Source organism: Cuculus canorus, chromosome 15, assembly GCF_017976375.1.
Source record: "Cuculus canorus isolate bCucCan1 chromosome 15, bCucCan1.pri, whole genome shotgun sequence".
In the NCBI taxonomy this organism is placed as follows: Eukaryota; Metazoa; Chordata; class Aves; order Cuculiformes; family Cuculidae; genus Cuculus; species Cuculus canorus.
Genome location: NC_071415.1, coordinates 10,111,183 through 10,133,133, shown reverse-complemented (window position 1 = coordinate 10,133,133; position 21,951 = coordinate 10,111,183). Strand labels below are relative to the sequence as shown.

Below are 21,951 nucleotides of genomic sequence, written 5' to 3'. Positions count from 1 at the left end.
AGTTGCCCTGTGCTGCACAGGAGGGCACGAGAAAGACCGGTGGACACGTCTCACACCTCATCTGCACTAAAGCAAGCTCAAACTTTCTCTCGTTGCTCCCTCCATAAGCCCTTGGGGGATTCCTGCTCACAGAAGCCTTATAAGCAGCGTAGGACCAGCTCTAATTTTTATCCTGGAGGCAAAAATCACTGGAAGTAATGCTTCATCACTCTGAAGGTTCTGACACCACCCTTAACCACCACATCACGAACCTCCTGTCGCAATTGTGATCTGCGTATGTGTCAAATCTCTCCTCGCAGATAAAAGCTGCTCCACAGGCACCTTTTGTACTAAAATACGGAGCCTTTAAAATGTGAAAGAAACAACAAAATGTAGGACGCCACACAAAGCTGACCCACTGGGGACTTGGGGGGGGGGGACGGGGACCGCAAGAAGGAGGGCTTGACACACAAAAATTGTTTTGTTAACAAAGCATCATTGTTCCACTCTGAATCGGTTTGACTGGAGTGGTAGAAACACCCCATCTGGAGACAGATGGAGAGTTTTCTGGCTAAAGAGACGGCGGGAGGAGGGACGGCTGACAACCCAGCAGATAGCATTGTCTGCTGCTACCTTGGCAATGGAGAGGAGAAAGGGCGGGTGGCAGATTAGGCGTCCCCTTTGCATCCCGCCCGTCATGCTGGCTCCTTCTGCGCCCTGGGCCTCGTGCCTGGCTGGAGGTGTGCGCCCATGGCAGCTCGCAAGTCGGGGTAATCCTTCCTCTCTCCTTGTAGGGCTGGTTGGATGCTCGCAGGGACTGGGGAGGTGTCTGGGGAGGCTGCGAGCCAGCGTGTCCCCCCTCCAGGGTGCTCTCAGTGCACTGCCCAGCGCGGTGAGATGGTACCGTACCGCTTGTGTGCTGTGCCAGGGCTTTGTGTGGCGTGGCGTGAGCAGAACTGGGGGAGCGAAGTGGAAACAGCTTCACAGAGTGAGCACTGAAGGTTTGCTCCTGCTCTCACGTCTGTTTTGTCGCTAACTTCCAAGAGAGCGGGATTTGGAGTCTTGGAAGGATGATGAGCAGAAACGGGCATGGTCAGAGCTGCAGGGAGTAAAGCTGGTGATAGCAGCAAGAGTTACTGCGACACCAAAACACCCAGAGATGGAATGTGCACAGGGTGCTTGGGTGACCCAACAGGTCTGCAGGACACCTTGTGGACCAGAGCTTCAAATTGCCGCGGCCACCTCGCTGAGGGTTGGAATGAGTGAGGGAAAATCTATGTTTGAACGCCTGGACCTCTTAGCTACAATACACGCTCCTCGTGAGATGGTTTATCGCAGCAGGCTTTGCTGGTACGGTGTCTGCTCTGCTCCCCAAGAGCTCACCAACAGCCCCTTCTCCCTCTGCCGCATTCCATGCCTGATGGGAAACTCCACGGTGAGTTTTGCTCCTGCCAGAGCTTTGAGGGATCATATCCTGCCCACCCTAGCTGAATTCCTGATTACTTGCTAATTGCTTGACACACTCTACTTGCAATGCAAGAGACAGGCTCACGTCATCCTCTGTGGTTTGCCAGGGGAGAGCGTGAGCCTCTTTTTGACTTGCCTTCAAATGGATGAAAAAAAGTAGAGCTCGATATGATTAATGTGAAAACTTCAGCTCGGTTTCCTTCTTGGTATCTGGGCCCTGGTCATCTTAGCATCCCCATGCCTTGTTTTTCGAGGGTTGGGTGCGTGTTGGGGCATCTAAGAGCTGACGGTGAGGGCTGTGATGGCCTGGGTGCTCCTCTGCAAGGTCTACCTATAATCCACAGCCGCTGGAGACATTTTGGGTTTGTGCAGCAGTCACGGAAGGATTCAGGTGGTTGCCTCGAGGCACTGCTGAGATAATACCTCAAGGGCTCCTATTCAAACCCACTGGGGCCTTTACATTTGCATGGTGGAAATCTATTCAGATGCACCATGGCTTTTCACTGAGCCCAGATGAGCAGGCCAGCTCATCTCACCCTACGCTGCTGTGGACGGTCGGTCAGTCACCCATGGAGAGGGGATAAGGGGAGCAGCACAGCTTAAACACAGCCCTGCACAAAAAGTGAGAGCAAGAAAGTAAAAGGTGGATTTGGGTTTTGAGCCCCAGGGCTGCAGACGCAGCAGTGTGGTGGTGGTAAGGGGTGTCCTCCTGATGCCCTGGTATCCCAAGACCCAACTAGCTTGTGTCCATGAGCTTGTGGAAGTGGATGCAATATTGGCTTCCGTGCCTGGCTTACCTGGTTTACCTCCCACATCACCTGCTCTGGGATGGATCCTGCCTGGTCTGAATGGTGCTGAGCTTGCTCGGAGGGACACAGCACAGGGAGGAACGTAAGGATGATGGGGAGGTCTGTGTTGCATCGTGCTGCTCGGTGCATGAGGTTCCAAAGTGTTCGCATCCATCATGGTGCCGCAAGTTACTTTGGATGAAGCCTGGCCCCAGGGAGGTGAGGTGACGGGGGTTGCTGAACACAAGTGAATACGCAGGATGGAGTAAAAGAGGCTGGATGCTTTCCCTGTTCTCTTCTGCAAGGTGGTGTGATTGTCCCAGAGGGAAGGCACCTGGACTTCGGAGAAATAGGTTGCTTGGACAGCTGGCCCCTTCTTTTGCAGCTGTTTGCCTTCCCTGGGCTGCTGGGAACACCATTCCCACAACTTGCCCCAAAAAAGCATCATTTTGCTGTCTCTGCTTTTGGGCCTGCTGCGGGCAGGGACTGCGTGAGATCGTAGAATCATAAGAGAGGAGGTGAGTCAGGACGGGCGGGCTTGCCTCGCACCCACTGCTGTCACAGCACAGCACCCTTGACGTGGCTTTCGATGCCAGGAGCCCAGTGTGGGCTCAGACCCCACCACCGGGTGCTTGCTGCCCTGAAAGGAGGAGACAGGGGAATGCTGGTGATGAAGCAAAGCGCCCATGAGTGAAGGATTTAACACACGGACGAGGGCAGGTCGGGGTGCTGTTCGCTTTGCCCCACGGCTTGGGAAGCAAAGTGCTTCCCTGGGGACCCATGTGTCGTCCACCCTACCTCCCACATTGCTCCATCCTCGCCATCCCCATCCCGGTTATCCTGGCATGTCACCGTGCCGCTGGGCACGTGGCGTGAAATCTTTCACTTTGCTTTCCCCTGTGCAGAAAAGGGAGAAAAATCAGCGCGGGGGCTCTCCCGGGGAGGATCTATTCACCTTGCTGAGAGGCGAGGGAGTCGCTGGGTAAGAGGTGCTGGAATAAGCACGGAGTGGTTTAATCTGCAGCGACTTCATTGTCACTAATCACTGGTGTAAAAGCGCTCGGGAAGGTCGGGTGCTTTCGGGTGGCGTTTGCGCAGAGGCAGCAGCAGCAGCCGGGTTGCTCCTCTCTCTTGCCTACCAAACGCCTCCTGCGCCCGGCTCTGTGAATCAGCATTTCTGCAGTCGAAACGAGACAGCGGGGAAAGACAGGAGGCTGTCGGGGCGCAGGGAGCCTGGAGGGGAGGAAGGTGGGGGGACCTCGTTAATAAGGGGTAGCCTGTGAGTTGGGGGTGGTCTCATACAGCAGGTCTGCAGTCTGCTCCCGCTTGGATTTTTTTGCTCATTACCGCCGTAGACCCCTCGTGCGTGGCAGCAAGGTAAACAAGCGCCGTGAGCAATGCCTTCCCATTTCTTGCTCATCCCCTCCCGACCGCCAGCAACGGGGAAATGTGACAAGCTGGCACCGGGAGAAGGCATAAAAGTGATGTGATCCGCTGCGGCTCCTGAGCCGAGAACCTGGGGAGATCCAGTTACAGCAACGGGGTTAGAACAAAAGAGATTTGCCTCCGGGATCAATTCTTCTCCATTTTCCGGGCTGTGCACGTGCGTGTGCATGCACGCGCGTAACAGCCTCTGTCTCTGGCGGTTAGTGCCGCCGGCTCTGCGGCATGAGCAGCCCGGGGCTCAGCCAAACACCAGCTGGGCCCTTCCCTGAAGAGCTCCAGTGCTCTGAAATGCTTCGTTTTCCCAAAACAGGGAGAGCAGGGTGATCCCTTGGGATGAGCCTAGAAATAGCAAGGCCAGGCCAGGCCAGGCTTTGCAGCGCTTGAAAACCAAAAGCAAAGCCAGGCGGTTGCCAGAGCTCCAGCCTGTCCTCTGCCAAAGGCCGACGGATGCGGGGCTGAGCTCTGGGTCTGGATTAATCATGCTCGCCAAGGCATTTTGAGGTGACAACGCCTCTCTTCTATCATAAGACTGGCCTGAAAGCAAAAACCAAACCCTTTAAAAGGCTGTTCTACGATGTGCCAACACCGCGTTACCCCAAATGCCTTTATCCCAGAGCTGTGTCAGGGCTTAGGGCACAGCGAGTGTTTCAAACAGGCCATGACCGGCTCGAGGAATTAGCAGAGCCCCGCGGTCTGGGATGCTTATCACTCATTTTGGGGAAAAAATGGTGTTATTTTTTCAGGTTTGGGGTTTTTTTTGGCATATTACCTTCACCCAAATGCCGCTGAGGATGAGCCGTAGAGAGCACAGATGTGCATCCCGAGCATACTGCAACGAGGTTCCTGATTTAAGGACTGTGATTAACCTCTTTCCGACAGTTGCTAACCAGGTGCACAATTGTAACAGGAAGAGCAGAAAGCTTGGTGAAAACAGCCAGTTTTCTTCTGTCACCTGGAAATGCACACGGATGCCATTTTCTGCCTGGAAATCAGACAGGGAATGGCTTTAGGGTTTGTGAAGGGTGCAGGGAGCCCCGGTTTGTATCAGCACTGCCCTGTAGCTGCTCTCTGGAGCCCATCTTCTCCTTTCCGGCCTGGGATCCTGCAAACAAGGCATCGGTGCAGTATGAATCCAGTGCAAGGTGTGCTGATGTGTGGGATGATGGGCTGTGGAGTGCATCCCACTCAGGGCTGTGTATGCAGGGGTGCTAGTGAAAAACGAGGCAGAGAATCAATCTGGATTTCTTGCCCTTCGTCTTGTCAGTCTGAGCTGGGAGAGCACCATCCCTTGTGCAAAAAAAAGCCGTGGCCTCTCCCAGGCATTCCTGTGTGGGATACACGTGGGAGCCGTGACCTTCACATGTGGTCATGCGTGTGGATTTGCCCAGTCCAGGTTTCCATGGGACCTTACTCTTTGGAAAGCCAAGTATTGGGAAGAGAAAAGTGGTTTTCCATGGTTAGACGTGAAAAGAAGGAGCCATCTCCCCATCTCCTAAACAGCCAAATCCCTGCATTTTCCCCTAAGGAGGAGGCTGCGGGCTGTGTTTCACTCTGGGGCATCCCCAGGCAAAGAGCAGTGGTCATTTTGTTCCAAACACTTTGCACAGTCAACAGTTTATCTGTTCCTGGGAGGAATGGCAGGGAGAGAGCAGGACAGGGCACTGGGAAAGAAGGGAAACCCCAGTGCGGGCGAGTAAGCGAGCTTGGGGAATGCGAGGAGACAGAGAAATTTATTAAAAACAATTAATAGCTGCTTCAAACCAAGGATTTAAACTGAAACCAAAGCCTTAGGGAGGGAGGAAATGAAGTGGCTTACAATTGTTATTTTATTGCTTAATATTTTTTTTTTAAATATGGTATGTTAAATGCAGGCGTTCTCACCGAGCAGGAGAGGGAGGGAATGGGAGACATGCCGGGAAAAGTGAGTGGGATCTAGGTTTTGCATCGTTCGCTGAATTACTGGCAGGTCTTTTGTAACATCTGTTAAAAATAAAACAAACGTTCATTTCCATTTCTTGCTGCCTGAGATGGCTCCTGTGAAAAAATTTCAACCTGTCCAGGAATTTGTCTTGAAAGTTGCCCTCCCTCTCCTCACGCCTCCTCTTCTCCAGGGGAGATTTCCTTCCTGGACTTCCCAGGGGCTCCATTAGCCCCACATTAAAGCCTTTTTACTTCGCTCTAAAACTCTCCATCGAAGTAAAAGGAATTCTAATAAACCGCTGGGAAGACTCTGCTATTCACTCTTTCCATGGAAACACGGTGCTGCCTTGGAGCAGAGCTCCTCTCGACGGAGCCTGGGTCACGGCAGGAGGAGACCAAGGAGGGATGGAGAGATGGTTTCCATTATAAGAGACCTTTTGAGAGAAATAATCACTGCTCTCCCACCAAGGAAGCCTTCGAGACGGCAGGGGCCTCGGCACGCTGTGGGAGCAGTGCCGGCCACGGAGGGGGCGGTGGTGTGAAGCGGTGATGTTCCCAGCACCGAGAAACTCATTAAAACATCTGATTAGGGGAAACGAAGGCACTCGGGACCGATTCGTCTCTCTTGATGGGAGGGATGAGTCTGGGAGGGTGGATGGACCCGGTGCAGCGGGCAGAGTATGCACAGGGGGCTTTGGGGATGGGGACATGGGGTGCAGCGAGAGGCCAGGGTCATGGGAGGACATCGGTGGCTCCTTGCTGGGGCTGTGCTGCATCGGCTGAACATCATACCGGGTAAATTCATTTTCCAAGACCACAGAAAGCCTGTTTGCACTGGGAGGGGAGTTCTGACTGTGCCCTGGGTCCCAGGCAGGAGTCAGTCAGAGGAGGTCAGTGCGATGGTGCCCCAACCTGATGTGACCGCGATACAATTAATTCCAAACCTCCTCGCAGGCACAGTCATCCTGAGCGTTGCTGCTCCAACACCATGCTGGAAGATGAAGGATTTAATTTTTTTTAAGTGTGAGGAAGCTCATTAGAAATGGCCTGAAGGGCGAAGTTAGGAAATGAAAATCCATCGGATCCGCTCAAAGCTGGTGCATGGAGCTTGATGAGTGTTTGAGCAGGACAACCTTTTCCATGTAAGGAGCCCTCAGTGCAGGGTGTGTGGCACTGGGTGCAAGGTGTCACCCTGGCCAGGGGACGAAAGAAATCCATTGGGGTCATGGGGAATGGGGCTGGTGGAAACCTAGCCAGGAAGAGGGATGAGAGGAAGAGGAATGAGCAGGGAGTCAGCTCAGAGCATCCCGCGTAGGTACCAGGGAGGTCTTGGTGACCCCATGTCAGCAGAGCACAGCAGGGCTGGTTGGAAGGGGAGGCTGGTGGAGAAAAGCTCATTTTTCTCAGCACAGAGGAGGAAGGCTTATCTTTGTAGGTCGCGAGACGGTGACAGAGCCAAAGCGCCTTTGTTTTAGCAGCTCCAGAAATGACATTGCAATGAGTCATTATTTTTTAGCCCTCCAGGGTAGGTGTTGGGGGGGTTGCTTCCAGGGAAGCCTCCAACTTTGATCAGCGAGGTGAGCCCTGCTCTCGTGGCAGGGAGGATGAGAAGAGACTTTTCGATGCCGATCGTGATGGGTTTGAGGTTCCTCAGGGTGAGATCTGCTCTTGTAGGGACAGCTGGTGAACGCAAGGGGCACGGGGCCGTATCCACAGCCGTGGTGGGAGGCTGTGTGCCACGCACAGGGATGCTCTGGAGCTGGATCTCACCGGGAGGATGGAAACTTTCCCATCCTCACAACTGCACAGCAGCATCATCTATGAGCTTGGAGGTTTTAATGAGTAAAGTTAATTGCTGTGGTAGGAGATGGTCTCCCACCCAGCTGGCGGTTGGGCTGAGACAGGCACAGCCTTGTCATGGAGATGGAGGTGATGTGGGTGCCAGTGTCTCAGAAGTGCTGAGAAGTCATGAAATCAGCCTTTGTGAACCTGTAAATCACAGAACTATGAAGCTGCCAGAAAAATCATAGCATCTGAAAAACAAAGTGTTTGGTGGTGATTTAATTTGCATATGGGGCTCTCAGAGGCTTGTGGTTTCACCCTTGCTCCTCGCCACGGTGAGGTCAGGGTTTAAGGAGAGCAGGGCTGAGGTTCACCTGAAATCTCCCGGAGGTGTGGATTTCAAACATACCAGAGCCGGAAAACAACCTGGATGGACCAGATTGCTGAATTTATGGGGCTGTTGTGTAAAAAGAACAAATCCTTTAGTGTTTTTCTCAGTCCCAGAGGAGAAGCTGGGAGTGATGCCCATGAGCTATGTCCCACCTTGGCTTTATAGGGCGGCAGTCACAGCCTGTGGTGCCAAATGATGGAGGAGCTTTTCCCAGTGAAGGGCAGGGGGAAGCAGTGGTTGTAGGGGATAAATACCGAGTCCCGGGAGAGCCGTGAGGTCCCGGCTCAGTTTACCATCCTGCAGAGAGGCACGTGTGAAGGCAGAGATGGCCATGAGCATGCTGTGGTGTATTGGCTATAAATAGCCAGGCTGGGGCTGGGGATGAAGCTGGGGATGAGGATGGGGAGAAAGGGGATGGAGGAGACGATAACAAACGGTGCTTTGGCAGGTGTTGGGTCCCCTTATGAGGTTTGGTCTGTTTGCAGCTTGATGCCTACTATCTCGAGTAATTAACAAGGAAAAGAGAGGGCCTGGTTATCCATCCTTCAAGAGCAAGGGGTTGAATTGAAAGGGAGCACCTTGGAAGTGGATCAAATAGCTCTCCAGCCCCCCGCGTACGGCTCGGAAACTTGCTGCCGTGCTGCGTTATCAAGGTGAACAGCTTTAGTTCAATTAAAGAGAGGCTCAGAGCGCAGTCGTGGGAGGAGGCAAGGCTGGGCGTTTGCACCCTTTGGGCAGGAGCCAGTGCGCACAGAGCTGCACGGCAGCGACCCTGGCCAGCCCGCGTGGGCACCGCTGGCGGCAGAACGCGGGCATCCCGGTGTGCCAGGGCCACCAAAGCCCTCCCTGGCCAGCAGCATTATGCTTCCCTTCGCGAGGGGACCAACTCCTCCTCATCACCTCTGCGCCGGATTTGATTTACCCTTTGGAAATAGCGGTGTGTGGGAAGGATTGCTCTTTGTTACCGTCTCCTTTCCCCTCCTCTCTTAAAATATCCCCCCTAAAGCAACTGCACGCAGCAAAGAGCTACTGTCAGCTCACCGTGTACCTAAATCCCTGCAGATGCATGGCGCTGGGAGCCTGTGTGCCTGTATTTTTCCTGTCTATCCCTGCCTGGGCTGCAGCTGGCTACGGCACACAGAAAGCTGCAGGTGTGATTTGTTCATTTGCCTCCAATCCCCCCCGCGCTGCCTCCCGCTTGCTTGCCTTCCCCGCTGCTGCTGCATGAGCCCACCTAGTTCATCCCACCCAGCTCATCGCGGCGGCGAGATCCGCATCCCACCCTGTGTTGACTCCAGCATCTCCCCAGCGGAGGGCTGGGATGGCTGGGGCTGGTGTGTGTGTATGTGTGTGTGCGAGGAGGGGAGGGGGGGTTAATCTGATCCTACGAGGCTAGAAGAGGAAAAAAATCAAAACTATAAGGAAGGCAGCAGCCTCCTCCTTTTCCCTCTCCCCCCGCTCCAGAGGATTAAGCCTACAAAAAAAAAAAAAAAGGAAAAAAAATGTCTGCAGCTTTCTGTTGACCCTGCATGATGGCATTTTTGCGCTCTGTGTGCTGCCTCTGCTGATTGCTATTCCTGGCACAAACACACACACACGCACACACACGCAGCCCCAGCACGGCTCATACGGGCACAGCGAGCCCACTCCAATTCCCCCCCATCCCCACAGAACCCCAAGAAACCCCTAAACCATCCCCAAACGGGTGCCGGGCATCGCTGGTGTTTGCGGGGTGAGCCAACAGCACCCGCTGCCGCTCGCCCTCTCCTCCACCCTTCTTCTCACCTCGTCCCCAGCTCCAGCGAGCACTTTCTGCCGGAGCCGCCCGCAGCCAGAGCCCTCCACCACTCCTACCGCTGGCATTACATTTTCAGGCTGGATGCTATAGGGCCGTTTCTAATTACCTTATATCCCCTAGTGGTCTATGAATAATGGTTAGTGAAGGAGCTCAGAAGGGCTGCTGAGAAGGGAAGCAAAAAAAAAAAAAAAAAAGGGAGAATTGTGCTATTTCTCACATTTTTTTTTCTAAGGATCTAATCTGGCTACTGTGCTCGGGAAGAGGAGGAGAGCGAGCCAGCGGGAGAGAGAGGAGAGAGCGAGGACCAGCGCAGGTATTGTTGCAAGCTACATCTTTGTGCCTTTTTTTTTTTTTTAATCCCTTTTTTTTTGCTGTCTTTTTTTTTTTATTGAAGCCGCAGCAGAATCGGAGGAGGGAGGGGGGAGTGTGTGCAGAAAGAGCTTTTTCCCCCCCGATTTATTTTGCTCTTGTGCAACTCGTGTGCCGCTGCGATTGAATGGATGCACGGTGCCGGCATCGCGGAGTTTGGGGGGGGGTGTACGTGTGTGTGTGTGTGTGTGTGTGTGTCGGTGTGTCCTGTTTGCAGCAGCAGAGGAGGAGGGGTGGGTGTTTTGCTTTTCTGGAAGTAATAAAGAAATTTGCAACCGGTCCAAAAATCCTCCTGACTTGCCGATTGATGGATGTCTGAACAAAGATACAGCTGAGACTTGGAATATTTGTGTGGGGAAGGGATGGATTCATTTTGCTTGTCCTGCCTCCTACTTTTCCAAAGTTAAAATAATACCAGGCACGGGGCTGCGAAAGCCTCTGCAGGGGGAAATCATCCAGGGGAGGCTTATTTGATTGAAGAGTTATCGATGTGCGTGGGTTTATACTTATAAAAGTTGCGGCGGTGCCGAGGTCGGGCGCCTGGCTCTCCCTGCCGTTGTCTGCACGTGAGAACGCTGACTTGATGGATTTTCTTTCTTTTATTCGGTGGCTGGCGGGGCAGGGAAAGAAAAAAAATTAATCTAGCAGATAACCCAAGGAACCGTGGGGTTTGCACATCTGGCTGTGCCTTTGGAAAACCCCGCGGTGGGACTTTCACCTCCTGCTCCCTTGCTCCCATGGCAGATTTTGCCCCCAAATCCTCCGTTGACATTAATAAACAAACAAACCAGGGAATAACGGAGGAGCCTGGCGGAGGGGGGGGAGCGTGTGCTTTTGTTTTAAATAACGAAACGGCGATGATTGAAAACATATGAATAGGATGCAATGCAGAGCGGGTGTGCTACGGGGAGAGGGGGGAGCTGGAAAACTGCTTATACGACAGAAGCGGAGCTTGAATGAGTGTGGCGAGATGAAAGGCGAGGGGTTCGTCCCTCGCCCCGCTGTGGGGCTGCAGTGGGGGGGCTATTCCCAAAGGCAGAGGAATGGTCTTGGGGTGGGGAAACTCGCTAGGGAAAAAGAAAACCTGGAGTGAAGTGATTATATCCCATCCAACTTTGCCGGCTGCGGCGTTAATGGAGCTAATTGTACTCAAAAATAATAAAATCAAAGGGAAAATACGCCTGTGTGTGGAGGAGGGGAGGGATGTTTGGGGAGCAGAAGTGGGTCCTGAAACCCTGTCAGCCCCCCAAAAGCACTGCCGAGGTGGGTGATACTGTGGCGATATCCAAACGTGGCCAGATTGTGTTTATTTAGGCGGAAATAAAAATCCCTGGGGAGGGCTGTAATCCCTGGGGAACGACCGAAACCCTGCTGGTGCTGCCCTTCGCTGCCTGCCCTTCACTGCCTGCCCTGCCTGGCCTTGCTTTTGTGTTTGTTTGCTTGCAAAGAGGGGGAGAAGGGAGCCAGGGGGGGCCACGAAGGCGGGGAGAAGCCGTGAGGGCGGAGAGCCGATTTAAATTGGACTTAATGGATTCCCAGGGCAGCTCTTTTAGATGAAAGTCAAAATAAGAGCCAAAGTGAATCTCAGCAGACCTGTCTGTTGCATTAGAGATGCAGCCTTCCTCTCCCTCCCTCTCTTTTTTCTTTAAAAGAGAGGGGGAAAAAAAGTGTTATCCGTACAGAAGACGGCGTGGAGTTTCTCGTTCCTATAATGAGAGCTCTAATTGAAGAACTTGCAGCCTCTTGGGAGAGTCTTTAGTGATCGCTGCTTTTGTTATTCATGCTGCGGTCTGTTTTCTTGGCGTTTTGGGGGGGGCTGATGAGAGTCTGGCTACAGCAAGATTGGGGTGCGATGCTGTGTCCCCCCAGGCTGGATCTGTGGGCTACCAGCAGGTTAAGACCCCCAGATTCCCCCTGGGAAGGCTGCGTGGCTTCTGCTGGCTGTGCCGTGCTGGACGAGGAGATGTGCGGATGAACCCCCGTGGAACCGGCGTGGGAAGTTGCGATCTGGTTGTGGGTGGCTCTCATCCTCACAGGAACCCCCTGAGCTGTGGGACGGATCCTGCGTGGTGTGAGACAACAGTGAGGTTGCAAAGCAGAGTTCGTGCCTCCTGCCTGGGCTTGCAGTACTCGCAGGGAACCCCACACGGCTGTGGGGTACCCTGGAGCACAGAGGGCACAGTGCAGCGCCGCTGTCACTGCTCTGCTGGCCCACGGGAGCCTGCGGTGGCTCTCGGCAGCCAGAGTGTCACCTGGAGGACAAAGGCGTCGTGCCAAAGCCACATGGATCCTCTTCGTGCCCAGGGTGCAGAGTGGGGGACGGCCACCGAGCCAGCAGGACTTGTGCCATTTCCATTGCCCAGCGATTCAGGACAGGGACGGGTAGGGGGACTGGCAGATGGGGCTCCCCCACAGGAGTCCCGTCAACCCCACTTCCCTTCCCAGGCTTCCTTGGGTGGCCAGTGGCTCTGTGACCACGGGGAAGCGGTGGCTGTCCCCAAGCCCCATGTCTGCACGTGGTCCCGTGATGATGCTGCATGTGGCAGCAAGCTGGTTTGGTGCAGCCAAAAGCTTCTGGGGGGCAGGTCCTTGTTGTCCCCCTGTCCCTCTTCCATCTCTGGGCACCTTTTGCAGCTACACTTGAGCTCTGCATGGATGAAAACAAGAGCCATGAGCCCTGGGGATGCTCTCAGTAGCATTTGGTGGCTGTGGGGCTGAATCTGGCCTGGGAAGAAGATGTGCAGGCAGGATGAGGCTCCACCAGCCCGTCAGCTTAGCGGGGAGGCAAAGCAGTTAACCTGGACATCTGATCTCCCTGAGAATTGTGTATTGACCCTGACAGCGATGCATCAGGAGCGACAGACTCTCCATCATCGATCCCTCTCCTCCTATCACCAGGTGTCGACACCGATGGTTGTGGAGCCAGCTTTAATTTCAGGCCTCTGGCTCCGGCACGTAACACTTAGCTGCGGTCCCAAGGTGCAGCCAGGCTTTGCAAACACCTCTGTGGGAAGGTTGCCATCCCCGTTTTATAAGGAAGGCATTTGCCAGGGGTGGCCAGCTGAGCCAGGGATGCGGCGCGTGAAGGACCAGGAGCCCTGGCTCACAGGGCCATCAGGCAGGTTGGCCTCCTGAGGTGACATCTCAGCCTTTGGTGGAGGACCCAGTGGGGTAGCTGGAGCTCCTGCTTTGCCAGTCATTGGTAGGAAAACCCTCTGGTTTGATCGCTCCATGCTGTTAGTGCCAAGCAGCAGAGGATGCACCCAGGCTGGGGAGTCCTGGTCCTTCTGCAGCCTTTGCCGGGTGACCTCATCTGCCTCTTGCCCTCCTTGTCTCTGAAATGGCCACGGCTAGATCTGATGGGCACACAATCACGTGTGTGTGCCACCCTCGGAGACCTGGTGGGGAGGGTGATGTTTTTCTTGGGTGCCTCAATTTTGGGCAGGATGAAGGCAGTGGCGGGGGCCGGCTGGCACACCGCCTCTCCTCCTTCCCAGCATCTTGAGATTTCCAAGACGCACGCAATCAGGCTAAGGCAGAAAAAGCTGCTTGTGGTTCAAGAGCATCTCCTCAAAAGAGGAGAAGGAGAAGGCTTCATTGCTTCCTTTCTTTTGGAGCTAGCTGAGCTCTCTTTGCCAGTGCAGGGGCTCTTTTGGCTCCCCCCTGCAAGGGAACGTTAAAAGCCAGGGGCAGCAGATATCTTGACACCCCGTCAATCCAAGCCTTTTACAGCAGCAGTCTCTGAAGGCAGGCACTCTGCTGCACAGAAGAAAACAAGTGAGAAGACGGGGGGGAGGCGAGAGCAAGCCGTTGCAGCCGACAATCGATAATTGTAGTGTCAGTCACTGCCTAGGAAGTTCCCGCAGCCCCACTGTCGCTGGCAAGAGGGGAGAAGGGGAGGGCGAGAGCTGGGCTCTGCCCCACACAGCATCGGGCACAGGGCAAGGAGCAATCGCAGAGGGCGAGAGCCCAGCCCTGAGCAGGAGCCTCCCGCTGCATTACTCACCACTTGATGTAGCTTGAACCTTTCAACTCCCTCCCCTTGGGGATGGAGCGGGCTGGGCAGAAGGTGTCGATGGAAACCGCTCTGCTTTCTTGCGTTTGAGAATTTATTTTCCCCCCTTCTTTTTTTTTTTTCCCCTTCCCCACCCCGCTCTGTGTGCGTTTTGGGCTCTTATATTCTCAAAAAAAAATAGAAAAGAAACCTAAAAAAATTCCAACTCGGCTCCCCCTCGTGTGTCTCCATCTTAGCAAAAGCCCAGGCAAAAGATCAAGGAATTCTGCCTTTTGTGCGGCTTTCAAGACCAAAGATGTGTCGGTTGAAAGGGGAGGCTCAGAGTACCAGGCACACACAAGTGTTAAAGGAGAGGCTTCCCTTTTGTCTCCAAGGCGATCAGCCGGCAAAGGGATCCACAAATTAATTAAAAATTGCTCTGTCTTGATTGAGTTATTCCTGCTCGCATCCCACCTGCCTATCAAAGACTGGGAATGGCAGGAGGAGATTCTTATTTCTTTCCGAAACAGCTCAGATGTACTGTGGGCCATCTCGCTCACCTTTTATCCCAGGCAGCAAAGGAAATAAAAAAGGAAGGGCTGGCATGGTATCCAAAGAGATCTCTCCCAGAGGATGCGTCCCTCTCCTGCGTTAACAAATGCTGCAGTATTTGGACGATTCGGAAGAAAAATGAACAGATTTACATGTCAGACATGGGCCAAATTGTGGTTGTAACTCCATGAAGTTGATGGAGATCCATCGGAGATTAATTTGGCCCAAGGTCTGGCACTTGCTCTGCAGGGAATAGCCTGGATCTCTGCCTTGGTTGAAACAAGAGGTATTCAAATGGTTTTGTTGTGGCTGCACTATACCCAAGTGGTAGAGCCGAGCAAAAATCCCAACTGGTTGTATCTCTTGTGCCAAAGCACCATAAATATGCATTGGTCTGACAAGTTGTGCACGATCTCTACCACATTTACCACCAGGAGCGTGTTAAGAAGGTAGATTTGTACATTGGGACTGTGCAACAGTCTGTGTGCTTTGCTAAGGAGGCTTGAACTCTATCCCAGCGTCCTGATATGGGGCATCTTTTCTCCCCTCCTTTTTACAGGATTTCCAGCTAAACCGAGTGTCAGGACCAAGCTCAGCCTGAGCCCAAGAGTTCTAGTTCCCCGTTGCTGACTGGGCTCGTGCCCGTACAGGGCTTGGTCTCTGTTCTGGTTTGGGGGAACATCATCAGTCAGTGTCTCTGAGCTGGATTCAGGGGGCTGATTTGCTGCTTTGCAGTCAGACCTTGCTTCCTCCGCTTTATTGTCATCTCCGCTCTTAGTCACCGCTCGATGCCTCACCAGGGGACACCGCTCCTGCTGCATTTATGGCAGCCACTAAAATTGGCGCTCGGTGCTCGTGCTCCAGCGGGGAGGGACATTGAGCATCAAGGAGGCTCTGCACAGCTCCATTATGGTCCTTGATGTCATGTGGGGTGTGCAGAGGAGCTGCAGGGCAGGTCACCAGATGGGTCCCCTTCCAGCTTGTTCTGGGAGGGGGACACAGGAGCAGCGCTGGAAAGGAGGAGCACTGGCCACGTTCTCAGGTGGAGATGTCCAGCACATAAATGAAAATGAGATGCTCAATAAAGTGGGAAAGAATAATTAAAAACCTTCACGGCTGCTGGCTTGCAAAGGCATGGGCACTCAACGAACCAGCAAGGCACGGCTGTCCCCCCCGACACCATGTCCTTCAGCTTGGCTGTCGCTGGATAAACCCCCGCACTACCTCGTCCTGTAATAGCGTGTCCTTCACCATGCCTGTCGCTGTATGATCTATAGAACAGGGCTGGCCTGTTCGTACCACTGCCTTTCACCAGGCTGGTGAGTGGATTCTCTGGAGGAGACTCTAGTCCTATCATAGCATGTCCTTCACCGTGACTGCTGCTGCGTGAGAGGCACGGCGACGTGGGGCTCTAATACCTTGTAATTCACTGTGACTGCTGTGGCAGGACCTGCACCACGCTGCGCTGCAGCCACCCTTCAGACGCTTTGGCTTTTGCATCTGCTGCCTGGCTTTGGAGCAAGGGCTGGGAGGGAGGGAATACGTGGTGGGAGGACCGTGGAGATGATCTGGGCTCAGAGCCTGCTTCTGGATGGGTGTGGGAAGGATGGTGAGCATCCTTAGGGCACACTCCCATCCTGCCTTCTGGGTGGTTTGCAGGGGGAAGTCCCTGTGGGGAGGGGTTGCTGGGGGCCATACCCTGCCTAGGCAGGGGAGGAATCCCCATCTCGGACTGCATGGGTGAGAAATGGCCCTTAGGTGCAAGAAAAGCATCCTTCCTTTGGGTGGTTCTCAGGCAACATTATAAATGTCAGAAGCCCAGTGTGCACAAAGGAGGAGACATTTGGCTACCGAGCTTGTTTGTTCCAGGAGCTGATTTGCTTTGAAGACTTAAAGGGTTCTCCAGCACTTCCCTCTTTGCTGGTTAACCCCATTCCTTTGCCAGTTGAATAGAAAGGCATCTGCTAATAAAGCCCTTCTGGAGGCTCCACCGTGGACATTTGCTATGCCATTATCCACCCGAAGCGCTCCCATGTGGAAGTGCCACACTGGACATCTCTCCTTTTTCTACCAGTCCAGTTTAGCTCCTCTGTTGGCAGAAGGTGGCTGTACACATGAGCTTTTGCTGCCAGAATAAAGCAAGGGTCCCACAAGGTGCAAGAGTTTGCCGGCCAGGTGATGGAGAGCCAATCTCCAGGCAATGGAGATTCCCAGTGCTTGCAGCTTCCTCCTCTGTGTGCAGCAGAGCCAGGAGTGTCACAGCTGTCCATGGCAATCGCAGCTCAGCCAGGAAGCAGATTCGGGACTGGTGCTTTGTGTTGCTGTGTTTTCTTGGTAGGGGAGGTGATGCAAAGCCAGGCTGGGAAGCTGGAAGCTGCAAGAAGAACGAGGATGAAGAAGAACATCCTCAGCAGGCTCCTGGGCTGGAAGGAGGGCATGTTCAGCGACAAAACGGGCCAGCATTTCCCTGCAAGCACCGTGCTCAGCAGCATCCAATGCATCCAAGCATTTTTCAGAAGATGGGGTTGGCATCTCCCATTTCACTCCATGCAAATCGGTAGCAACGCCACTGCTTCTGCTTGGACTGGGGAAGGAGAAATTTGGCCCAGTGGCTTTTTTCCCTCCCGCTTCCCCTGGCAGCCTGGGCTGCATATCTGCAAACGGCTCTAAGAAGAGCAGAGATCATTAGCTGGAAGGATCAGATGAGATAGTTTCTTAAAAGGATTGTCTGATTTCTCTATTGATCAGCCTGATTTAAAAGGGGGAGTTGGGTCAGAGGGCATAAATTATCATTGAAGGAGGGGTGAAGGCCTCAAAGGCTGTGCTGCACTTAGCTGCAGTGCTGAGGAATGTGTCTCTTGGTAGGGACGTGCATAGCTGAGCGCCGTGGCTGCCGGCCAAGTTGGGTCTCATCTACACTGAACTGGGAACTGAGTCAAGGGAAGTGCATTTAAACTTGGTTAAAGAGCCTCTCTTTGCCAAACTGGTTTCTGCAGCCCCCGCCGGTATTGCAGGGCTGGATGTTTGGGGTCATAAGAGGAAGGGGTGCAGCATGTGGCCCTACGTGAAGTTTGGGGTGTGGCGATGTCTTGAGGGAGCTGCGGGGTTCTGCTGACTTTAAGCTCCCTCCCTCCAAGGCAGAGGATGCTCTCGCCCTGCAGAGACCTGTGACCTCTTTCTGGCTTTCCCCAGGCTCCCTGTGTGGTCTCTGGCGAGATGTGGAACCACGGGAGGGTTCTGCCTCCCTGCCTATAAAATGAGGCTAATCTGCAACCTGAGGTTTCTGCTTTCCCCATTCTTGTGATCGCTGGCGGGGGCTCCTGCATCTCCTGCCGCTGGAGTCATGGGACTCGCAGCCTTTGCTGTGGCACCCCCGGCCCTCCAGCTTATAGGAAGAGGAACAGAAAAATATCCAGAGAAAATAAGATGCTGTCCCCATTGATTGCAGAGGATACAGGTCTGGTGGGGGACACACACCGCATCACCCACACCAGCTTGTTCTGCAGCAGTGTGGATGCTTGCTGCACCCGCTGAGCTCCCTGGGCAGCCAGGGCTGTAGGAGCATAATTACTATTCACTCAAGGTACAGCTCCTGTAGCACATGGTGACACAAGCCGATTACCATGGAGTCCCTGGGCAGCAGCGTATTTGTATCTGTCGGAGTGTGGGGAGCACCCATTTTCACAGCAAGTCTTGCTGCCTTCTTGCTCCTGGAGCTCCATCTTGGCACCCACCACCCAGACGTGGCATCTCCCTGAGCCGAGCTCAGCACCTAGTTGGTGCTTCTGGCTATTTTGGAGCTCCGTGGAGGTTTTGGCTGGAGCAGGAGGCGCTCAAGCTGGGAACATTGTGGGCAGGTGAGAACCACAGCCCTGCAAGGTTTATGAAGCCCAAGGCCAGCCCTGGGCATTGTGCTCCTCCTTTCCTCATCCTCGTCCTAATGGAAGGTGTCCCTGCTCATGGCAGGGAGGTTGAAACTGGATGATCTTTAAGATCCTTTCCAATCCAAACCGTTCTATGATTCTATGGTCCTCATCTAGGTGATGGTGGAGGTTCTTGTGCCCGGGTCAATGTCCATCTCTGACTTCTCCTGGGATTTGCATCGCACCCCATCTGTGCTGGCCAGGGACTGGTCTTGGGAATCCATGATGGGGTTGTGCCACTACAGCAGGGCACGAGCTGGAGCAGAGAAAGGCTTGCTGGCGAGGAGAAGGTGCAGGAACAGTTGTGGGATGCTGCAGCATCCTCTGAAGCGGGTTTGCGCCCTTTCCAATCTCAATGGGGTTTGTTCTTCTTTTTCTTCTGACTGTGCTACAATAAAATGATGCAAGAAAGGTGATTTCTGGGACATCAAAGGGGTAAATACAAGCAGAGCCATTCCCTGGCACTGTGGGCAGACCTGAGGTGCCTCAGGAAGCGCTGGGTTGGGGCTTTCATCTGAAGCAGCACCGTGGAGGAGGCTGCTACAGCCCCAAGCTAGGAACATGACCCAAAGGCGGATCGATCTGCACTTCCCCAGTGCTACCTCACACACCAGCAGTGCCACCAGTGCAGCTGAGGCTGCTGCCTGTCCTCTTGTTCCTGCCTTTTCACCCTCCTCATCCCTGTGCGTGGAAGCAGTCGGAGACAGCAGCACGGCAGTTTCCCACAGCGTGCGACTCGGGGCTGAGAAGAGGTAACCCAAGGCATTATCACCTCTGCCAGGTGGAAAGCAGGGGGCTGGCACCCCAGTCCAGGGCACGACCGGGTGTGAGCAGCATCGGGCAGAGGATTCAGACCCGGCACAAGGTGAAGCCGTGGCAGCGTGGTCTCACGGCAGCCCTGCTCTCACCAAACATGCCAGCATCTCTTCCAAGCATCCGCGCGGTGTTGGCTGCCCAGCATGGCTGCAGTGGCAGCCACCGGTGAGCGGCGGCTGGGCTGGCATTATCCTGGAAATGTCAGCCGAACGCCAGCCTGCCGGTGAGTGCCAGGACGCGGCGGGAGGCTGTGACTCGGCTTGCTGGCATTGGCTACCATTTTAGAGGAAATGTGGAGCGGCGGGTAATTATTTCTCTTTCTTAATTGAAATTTCAGCCTCAGTGGTTTGCGAGAGTGGGTGGGAGAAGGAGCACAGGCGAGCATGACACAAGCACTGGGCTCATCGCGGGCCGAGGGGGAGCCCGTGGGGTGGCAAAGCATCTCACGGCTCACGCAGGATCCGGTGCTGCCGGGAAGGAATTCCCACAGCCCACAGCATGGCCTGCTTATGGTTGCAAAATAAAACCAACCCCAAAAGGGCAGAGATTTCAGGGTGGTTGTTTTTTTTTTTATGGAGAAGGATGCTTTATTGTTTCTTTATTCCTCTATTTCTGTTTTGCTTTGGATGGAGGGCCAATTAAATGAAATTACGCGCTGCAGTCTGGCACCCCGCGCCGGCTCGGAGCAATCAGGTGTAACGCAGCATGGCTGATGAGAGCCAATCAAGATGTATAAATGAGGTGTTGACATTCAAACAGCAGGTACCCGTGCCGCCCAGCCGCAGCCACGCTCGTGACAGGCGGCAGAAGGGCTGGTGCCCGACGGGGCAGCCGGGATCCACTTTGGCTCCAAAGCATTTTGTGTTAAATAGGATGGCAGGGCAACACCGAGCAGCCAGTGCTGTGAGCAATGGACACGGGGATGAGTGGTGGGCATCCTTGCTGGGGTCTCTTTGCTGGCAGCCTGGTGCCGGTGCATCAAATGCATCCCATGGTTGAGGAGATGTAGCAGCTGCCAAGCCCTCATCACTGCTCCAGCGGGCAGCAAAGCAAAATGCTTTTCCTTTGGAGAAACTGAGGCACAGGGCAAGCTGGTTTCATGTGGGCAGCTCTCCTGGCTCTCAGGCTGGCCGTAGGTGCCACCGCAGGATGCAGTGCCCTCAATGGGAAGTGGGGACCAAGGGGCCGGCAGTGTGGCGGCACGGTGTGGATCAGAGGAGCTTGGAGGCCGTCTGGGGAGGAGAAAGCAGCTCCGTGGCGAAGAACCTCATCAGCATTTCCTGTCTCACGATGGAGAAATTGCATGTGGTGAGAGGCTCTAAAAATAGGCTCGGCAAACTTTTAACCACATTTGCAGATGTTAAAGGTAAAGCCAGAGCAGCCCTGGGGGAGAAAACATCCCCGGCCGTGCCTTCCTGGCGTTAACCCTCAGCTCTGCCGCTGAGCGCGTGGCTCGGAGCTGGCATGGTGACGGGGGAGCTGGATCCGAGGGCAGCAACCCCCAGATGGGTAGAGGGGCCAAGCCACTGCCTCTCCGCGCTGCTCTCCTCCGCGTCCCCATTAAGCGTACAGGGAGGACATTAGGAGCAGGAGCACGTAGCGGCAGGCTCTGTCTAACAGCGCTGCTGCCTGACCCTGATTTGTAGCAGGGCTGAGCGGGGAGGTTTGCTGTAGCGTTACAGCTCTTCCTGTGGTAATAGCCGGCGAGGCGTCACACGCACGGCGCTGCCGGTGGCACGGGGAGGCCGCGGCCGCTGGGGCGGATGGGGTGGAAGGGAGAAGCCGCCGTAGCTGGGTCACGGTGCGTTTGCTTGCGAGGGGAGGAAGGGGGCACACGGGGATGCATGCGCCTGTGGCACAAGCGGTGTTGCTCTTGGGTTTGCTTCTCCACGCAGTGATGGTGCCCAATGCGGTGGCGGGGAGACGACTGGCTGCTGCCTGTCCCAAACAGCCGTGTGGCGCCGTGTCCGGTGGTTTGTCCTGCGCACTGCAGCGGGTGCGTGATGGCAGTGCTGCCATCCCCTCACCGCCTGCCCCTCTGTCACCAAGGCTGGAGTCATTTGGGGACAGTGGCCAGGGCTTCCAGGTCCTCTCCCAGCTGGGGTATCGATGGCACCCAGGGGTCATTGTTCCCCCTCCCCAGTCTCCACCAGGACAAGGGTGACAGACTTGGAGGGTGCCAGCCCCGTCCACCCCTGGGTTGTGGTGATCTCCGTGCAGGGACAGATGCATCCCACTGCCGTTCAACCCCAGGGACTTGCAGAGGGAAAACTGCCCCCAGTAATGGAAATAGAAAACCAGGAGGGTTAAGCCAGGCCCTGACTTTGCCATCTTTGTCCCTGGAGGGCTGGCAAGGGGCGTACTGCCCGCAAAAGGTGGAAGAGGCAGCACTGCCTGTGAGCATCACTCCATGGTGCCACAGTCCCCTGTGCCGGCCCTGCACGCCCAGGCATGAGCACGCGAGGAACCTGTAAGCTCTCACAAACCTGGAAGGTTGACTTGGATGATTGGAAAGATGAAAGAGCGAGAGAGAGGGAACGATTAAAGGGAAGCAAACGAGATTCCTGGGATTACCTTAGCTGCCTGCTGGCTGGTGTCGGCAGCTCACAGGCGCTCAGCACCACTCACACGTGGCTCGGTGCTGGTGTACAGAGGGGTGGCACAGTTTTCTCTTCAGGAGAGGGCTCCCCAAGAGGTTTTTAATAGTTGGTGTTTGTGCAATAATT

At 54.6% G+C, this 21,951-nt stretch overlaps 1 protein-coding gene across 2 annotated transcripts in view; it reads left to right on the top strand.

Moving 5' to 3' along the window:
• RAI1 (retinoic acid induced 1) overlaps positions 1 to 21,951 on the top strand; it is a 76,200-nt gene that overhangs the window by 25,653 nt on the left and 28,596 nt on the right. The window contains exon 2 of one of the 2 annotated variants that reach the window (XM_054080426.1): positions 9,804 to 9,884. The exons of the other annotated variant lie outside the window; for it this stretch is intronic. The gene's annotated coding sequence lies outside the window, so the exon portion shown is untranslated. The remainder of the gene's footprint in view (positions 1 to 9,803; positions 9,885 to 21,951) is intronic. 2 annotated transcript variants of the gene reach the window in all.